This window comes from Pinus tabuliformis, chromosome 6 (assembly GCF_031772625.1).
Source record: "Pinus tabuliformis cultivar Carrire ecotype Pingquan chromosome 6, CPIR1, whole genome shotgun sequence".
Lineage (NCBI taxonomy): Eukaryota > Viridiplantae > Streptophyta > Pinopsida > Pinales > Pinaceae > Pinus > Pinus tabuliformis.
The window spans coordinates 693,328,164-693,336,631 of NC_142292.1; positions in this window are offsets into that span (position 1 = coordinate 693,328,164).

The following is an 8,468-nucleotide window of genomic DNA, read 5'->3' on the forward strand; positions in this document are numbered from 1 at the left end:
TGCATCCTAGGTATTGCATGTAATTCATATTCTACAAAATGTTCAAGAAAATCCAACACTGCATTTCTATATCCTCTTAACCTCGGATGTTTTGTAGCATACTCACCTTTAATTTGCTTGATCACCAATTCAGAATCACCATGAATAGATATTCTCTTAGCTCCTAACCTCTTAAGAAGTTGTAATACCAAAAGCAAAGCTTCGTATTCTGCAATATTATTTGTGCAATGGAAATTCAACTTATCCCTGTTAGTCTTTGTATTGGAGACCCATACACCAACACCTGCTCCTTCAATGCTGACAGCTCTGTCAAAATCCATGTTCCAGAGTGGTTTAGTTTGTTCTGCTTGTTTGATATTTTCTGTATGTGATTCTTTTATCTCACGTAAGTTTGTTTCAAAATTTGAATCTTCTTCACCTGTATCAACATTGTTATATAGAATAAAATAATAAAGATCAGAATCAACTGAATATAAGGGGTAGTTATTGGGCCTTTCTTGGCTGCTGACCATGTATTTCATTAAGGTTTCACAGTATAATCTTCTCTGTTGACCAACAATTGGAATAGTTGCATATGTCATGTCCATTTGCAAAGTTCCCTGCAGTTTTTCTCCCCATGAACGGGAGAGCAACATGCCATACTTTGGAGGTATGTCAGCAACTATGATATCCATAACAACACTTTTAGCAGGTATTTGAACCAGTGTAACACATAAATCCTTAATTAATCCTAGGCACTTCACCTTGTTGGAATCAAATGAAAAGAGATATTTATAGGGTCTTGTTATGTCGAGCCCTAATTTCTCCATGACGACTTCAGGCATTAGGTTATGGGAAGCACCTAAATCTAACATGGCATTATGCAGGATTTTGTCATGAATGTTTAGACTGATGTAGAATGGAGGTACACCTCCTTCTTGAGGTTTTCCATCTACTTCAGGCCCAAACAAAAGTTCAAGTTGATCATCAGTTATATTAATTGTATCTGTACCCTCTCCCAAATTCATAGCTTTCATTACTTGGGACCTGTATATATTTTTATTCATAAGCTCTATTAATGGAATATGTATCTTAAGCTTAGATAACTCACGTTCAATGTTGAATGATGTTTGAGTCTTATTTTTGTTTGGGATATCCTGTTCTTCAGTAACATCCCTTTGGGCAATATTTCTTTGCTGACTTGTGGATGGAACATCTGTTTGAGTTGATTTTGAAATAGTAGCATATATCCTTTTAGTTGGGTTTTCTGTAATCTTTTTAGGAGGAATTTCAAGAATTTTCCTTGTAGGAGTATCAACTCTCCTTTTACCCTGAATTTCAGCAGGTTTCTTAGTAGGATTATTAGTGGTTTTCTTGCTCCTAAGGTTATACTGCCTATGAAATTCCATGATTGCATTTTCAAAACCCTTCTTATAATCTTTTGATTCTTCGGCATCGAATTCAGCTTGTGAAAGCAGAAACAAGTCTTGTTCTTCTTGAGTAAGAAAAATAGAATCATCATCATTTATTCCCATTAAATTGATTTGAGTGTCATCTAGGTCTTCAACTATTTCTCCCTCTTCCTCAACATAGTTCTCCAGAAATGGAGGTCTAACTTGCTGATCTGGCCCTTTCTGTTCCCTTTGTTTAATTTGTGGTGTATTTCTCCTAAAATTGAGGTTTCTGATTTGGGGACCAGGTTGGTTTTCTCTAGGAGGGTGTCTGTCAATGATACTCATTCGGTCCATCATTCTTTCTACAGTTTTGACCAAGGAATCTATTTTTGCATCAACATAAGAGGTAGATGGTTCTTCTTTGATGGTTACTCTTCTTTCTAACCTATTTCTAGCCCTTTTTGCTAATAGGTTACCTTCAACACTAACAACATTTCTATGCATCTCTTCAAGAGTTGCAGGGTTCCTTTCTCTAAGCTGATATGACATGTCAGGTCAAAGCCATCAGGAAATTTTAATAAGGCTAGACCTTCAGGTGGTTTAATTTTGGTTGGAATGGCATTGTGTATGGAGTTAAATCTTGTACAATAATATTTTACACTCTCTCTCATATTCCTTTTAATATTTTCATATTCTGAAAGGATCTGAAGAGGATTCTTTTTCACTTCCCATCTATCAAGAAATTGATGATGAAAAATAGGAAAATTGGTTATAGTGGCAGCAAGTAAAGATTTAAACCATTTCCTTACCTCACTAGTAAGGCTTTGGGCAAATAATCTCATTTAGACATTCTCTGCATCCACTTCTTCCAGGTCAAAGTAGTATCCCATTTTGTCAACATGTTGTTGAGCTGTCAGGGGTCCAGTGTTATCAAATTGGGTAATCCTACTTTGGTAATCTTGGGGCATGTCAGTTAATTGGGCTGGTAGAACCAGGGGAGCATATCATGTTGCCATTGTTGGTGTTTGAGGATTTATTACAGTTGAGATTTCTTGTGATGATGATGTAGGAGGTACTAGGGTAGGCTGACTTACAACCTATGATATGGATGGAGAGGTAAAAGAAACAGTGGATGAACTATGACTGGTGATAATAGGATGGATTGACTACTGGATGGGTGATGAAAAAGAAAAAGTGATGGCTGAAAGCTCAACTGATTGTTGAATATATGCTTGGTCAACAACTTGGCTAAGTTTAGAAACTAAATCTTCTAACTTTTCAAAATATTGTAGGGCCTTTTGGTCAACTTCTTGGTTTGAAAGTTGTGATTCTGATTGATAAGATCCTATTACAAACTGGTCAACCACTGTTTCAGCCACAAAAGTTTCGGATTTAGATTTGAATAAGCTATGCTCAAAAGGAAGGTCAAATTCAATCTCCTGAATAGTCACAAAATTCTCCAGGAGAGAATTATCTCTTAGTAAAGGGCTATTATTCCCTTAAATCTCTGTGGGACTTTTCTTTCTCACCAACTTTTCTAGGTTGTCTACAATATCAGGGGGATTAGGATCTAGGTGTGCTCTATTAAAGATTCGCTTGGGAGCCAAATCTATAGACCTTTTCACATAAAACTTTATTTAATTGAATCTACCACACAATACACAATATTTACAAATTAACAACCTCAAAAGCATTCATTTAATTGCTGAAAAATTATGGAAACGCTGAAAACAAATGCTTTTTCCTAGGGAAACTAATTTTTTAATTCAGAGTGTTCGAGTCCCCAGTAGGATCACCAAAAATGTTAGCACTCTATAATTTATGAGGTAACCACAAAACCACTTTTAAGTTTATAAGCTAGACCTTCTAAACTCAGAGAGGGATCTCTCTTTCAGATTTAGATTTGTTTGGTTCAGATATTAGCCCCTGGAGTGGTGGATTAGCTCTTGGGGGTCCTTAGGAGGTTGAATCATATCATAGTGGCCTCTCATCACATGTTTACCTCGATTGGTTGGTTGCTTGGGTAGATGTGTGCAGAGGGTGTTACAAAGTGGTATTAGAGCCTGGTTGCGCTCTCCTTGGGCTGTGTGTTGATCATGCTTTCATGTTGGTTTCATATGTGTTCCTTATGCATGTAGTCCGTGTGCTTTTTTCATTTGCATGGTGTTGATCATGGTTGCAATGATGTCGCCATGTGAAGGTTTAAGGTGTGGTTGTGGAGTATGTATTCATGTGTGTATGGTTGATTATGCATTGTTATGCATGTCAGTGATCACATATTATCAAGTGCACGTGAACTTCTTGTTGTCGTGCATGAGGTCATGGTTTGTGTAGTTGGTATGGTCATACATTGATGACTGGACTCTAGCTATAATGGTGTGTGTATGGTTTAGTACTCATTTGTTATATGTCTATATGTAGTTGTTATACAGGCATGGTCTTGGTTATAGTTATGCATGAAATGTAGATCAAATATGCCTTGTGAAGTCATTGTATGCAATTTAGGTCATGATGATGCTATCAGTTTTTATGATGTTAATGTGTTGAATGAGGTAAAGCAAGAGATGCATATCATCAAAGTGTAGTTGCAACATTAAACCTTGAGGCAACAACACGTCATCATACAAGTTTGTATGTTGGGCAAGTAGGTATGTAAGTTAAGGATTGCTATATGCATTAGGGTTATATAAATTAGGTTATGTACATGTCTTTTGATGTTATGGTTACGTACCTAATAGATGATAGTTGATTAGCATAGTCATATTCACATGAGTCAGATAGTCAAGAATGATAGTAACATGTGGTTGTCAGCATTACTATTGTTGGTTAGGTTAGATAGCTTAATGATTATTTTATATGATATGTTGTTGATGAGTATGTTATAGGTTAACTTGTTGTTGATATATGACAATTAGCTTGACGATTATGTTTTATGTTGTTGATGAGCATGATATATATCTTATTATTGTTATGTGCTATTAACTTGATGATTAGGGTTATTTCATTGAGATTTTGATGTTGTAATTTGGATTGGTCATATGCGTGATAGTTATGTTCATTGCATTGAAGATCTTGAGGCTATATGTATTGTGTTAACCTAGTTTGACTTATGTAGATGGTTATGGTTGCAATATTCAGGTATGAGCCGACATATTTGTTATATGGTGGTGTACTAATCTATACTGATCATACATATGTGATTGTTATACATGAACGGAAAATGCTTATGAGCTTATGATGTGAACATGTTAGTTAGTTAATACTATGGAGATCGCGATTTAGGTTTGAGTTGATATGTTGTGAAGTTGTATCATGCTAACCTAGATTGATTGTGCAGACAAGATAGCCTCCCCTGAAATACACTAAGGTATGAGTTCGCTTATGTCGTATATTTGGTGCTTGATTGTTTGATTATGTCATCTATTTGGTGTTCGAATGTTTGGTGTCTATTACATCGTCTGGTTGATTCATTTAACATGGTATGTTTGCAAGTTGGTTGAATGTTTGATGAATTTCATAATATGAGTATGTGTTCCAATGATCTTGTTTTAAGATGATTGTACTAATACATATGTGTTGAGACAGTTGATAGGTACTTGAGTGTAGTAGGTGATAGTTGTAGCATTATGTCTAATGACTATGAGTTGACTATGGATTATGACATATTTGTTAGTCTTGGTAAATGTTTATTTCAATTGATAAGATATGATTGTCTTGATATTTGGAACATGTGGTTGACATGTGTGAGGAGTTGTAGGAAGCATGTTGGTATTAGCATGAAAAGGTAATAGTTGATGTGTTTATATCACTAACAGTTGGGTGATGTAACAATACATACTAAGCCTCGATTGCAACAAGGTAAAAACAGTGAAAGAAAGGAATTGGACAAGAATTCCTTTGGCTATGTTTGGAAACCATAATTCCTAACGAATGAGTGCTTTGCATACAGGAAGTCTTCTTAACCTTGATTTTGTCTGACATTATGTGGATATATGCTGTAGTCATGAACATGTACTTGACAGGTATATTGGTCAGTGTCTAGTTGTAGGTTGATCTGTCAAGGGAATTGGAGTCCCTTGAGAGATGGCGTGGATGTGGTCAGTTGCAAGCAATGTGCTTGGCACAAAAAAATGAGGTAATTAGTGTATTTTTATTTTTATTTATGCACTAATAGTTATGTGTGTATGGCAGTGTGATGCAGGGAGTTGCATGGCAAGAGAGATTGCCACAAAATTTTGAAGAAGGTTCATGTTGAGCTTTCCTTGGGAACCATGGGGATTGAGTTATAGTTTTTGTTGCTAGTCTTGTGCTTTTGGTATTTTATGATTTGTTGAGCATGATTTTTTGTTTTGTTTATGTTCGGTGCAAGGCCTTGCCACTTTGGTTGTGGTGTTGTATTGTTGTCATTGGTTTTCATGATCTTCTTCTTGTTTATTTCTTGACTTTCCTTTTGTGTTTTGGGTCTTGGGGATTGGTTGGGAAAGAGGAAAGTTGATGGATCTTGGGAGAGTTGTGTGGTACGTGAAAGGTAATGTAAGATTCAGATGAAGCTTTGTGCATGAGTAAGCGCAACAGAGGGTAAAACCATGATAGACGGTTGGACTGGTTGGGTACATTATGGTAAACAAACGGTGGCAATATGAACATGAGAAAGGTAACCAGAAAAAGTGTAAGTAAATGGACCTGAGATGTCGGATGGCTTGACTAAGTTGGGAATGGTGGTTCTCAATTTTGTGCATGTTGTGCATCAGTAAAGGAAGTTCTCTTAACCTTGACCTTGATATCTAGTATTTATGGTGTGATCATGATTGCTTTATGTTGATGATTATATGCATCTATGTATGTTGTTATTTGATAGGGTCATTATGTATCTTGATTTTTTTATGCTAATGTTATGTATATGTATGTATGTGTCTATGCATCTATGTACCTGTCCGACTGGGTCATCAGGAATCATTCTTGTGGAGGAATGACTGCTTAGGCAGGTAAATGACATGAAGAGGTGCATGGTCTTATGAGGAATCAATTGGGAAGAGTAATCATGACAAATATATGAGGTCGGTATCATGTGGTTATGAGTTGATATTATGTGATTATATTATGTCTGTGGTATGGACATGTTATACCAAGGGATACATTAGTGAAATGAAAGCAGTGTGTTTGCATCATGATAAGCATGAATAAGACACTGGAAGCAAGGTTTCTTTATAAGGTAGTGTGGTTTCGGATGTGTGGTATTACTATTGTGAATATGTCATACATGTTGCATCTGTGATGATTGTGTGCATGTAGTATTGTGCATATGTAGTGCGTGTACATGTTGTTTATGCAATATTATCTACAAGGTGTTAGTACAGATAATGTTATATGAATGTTGCATATTTAGTGTTGGGTATAAATAATGTTGTGTACATGTTGGATTTGTGGTATTATGTACATATTGTACTATGTGCATGATGGATATGTGGTGTTGTTTGCATATAGTGATGTGCACATGTTGGATATGTAGTGTTGTGTACAGATGATGTTGAGTAAATGTGGGGAATGTAGTGCTATGTACAAGTGGTGTTGTGTGCATGTTATACATGTGGTGCTATGTACATATGGTGTGGTGTGCATGATTGTACAAGTGGTGTTGTGTTCATGTGGTGTCGTTTACATGTTGTACAAGTGGCGTTGTGTGCAAGTGGTGTTGTGTACATGTCTTGCATGTGGTGTTGTGTACATGTGGTGTCGTGTACATGTCGTGCATGTGGTACTGTGTACATCGTGTATTGTGTACACATTGTATAGCGGTGCAATGTACATATGGCGTTGTGTATACGTTGTGTAGGTGGTGTCGTGTACATGTGATGTTGTGCACATGTTGTGTAGGTGGTGCTTGGTACATGTGGTACTTGTGTACGTGTGGGATTGAGTGAATGTCGTACATGCTATTTTGCGGGCATGTGATACTATGTATGTGCATTGTGTAGTCATGGTATCGTGACATATGCATTCATTGTGTTTCATTCTAGATACGTATTTGTGTTATGTTGTACATCAGGTGTAGGTGTATGTATTGTGTTGTACACTTGATGTTGGTGTATGTATTGTGTTGTGTTGTATACTAGGTGTAGGTGTATGTGTTGTATGTCGGGTATAGGTGCATGCATTGCATGGTGTTGTATGGCATGTGTGGTTGTATGTGTGATGCACACTATGCGTATGTGCACCTGGTGGAGGAAAAGGCACTCGATGTTTGCTGGGTGTGGCAACCGATCTGGTGTGTGTACAAAAGAACAAAGGCATAAGTAAGGATCGATGAAGGACAAGTATCGGTATTGTATTTTAGTTTTACTATGCATATGATTTATGATTTTGGTCTATGATGATTACATGTGATCTATGTTTTTGGTTTATTATGGTTACATGTGATTTATGATTTTGATCTATGATGGTTATGTTTTGAGTTAACTTGATGTGATGTTTTTATACATGATGCTAGTTTGAATTGTTGTGATATGAAGCGAACATGATTAAAAATGTACGTTATTGACGAGCTACCAATAAGGTATGATGTGAATTTATTTCAATTTATTTTAAATATAATGGAAGTTATGTGCTTGGTACAGGAATGCATGAAATGCCCGGTTGGGTGATTGAAATTGACTGCAAGAAATTGCAAAAACAAAAGGAATTGGAACGTGCAGTAGTATGTTGGTAAAGCACTTCAGGAACAGGGCCATTGTGGGACACTGGTACCCATTTATGTCCATTGATTTCCATGAGCATGCTATGAATGGTATGACAGTTTTGAGTTAGGTATATGCCTTGGTTTTTGTATCTTCTGATGCAAGGAATCCTTTCCAAGGAATGGACTACCTGGGATGGGGGTGCCAGTGGAACTTGGAAGGTGAGTGACTGCACAGAAGGGTTATGTGTATGTGTATATGTGGATTGTAAGTATTGTAATTAGTTGCGTTATAAAGCTCTAGTAAATGGTATGATTGTTATGTTTCAGCAGTGGTCATTATAAATACTATAACGAGCTGTGTTATAAAGCTCCATGGGCAGTATGTTTTGTTTCAGTAGTCTTTCTGGTTATAGGTCTCA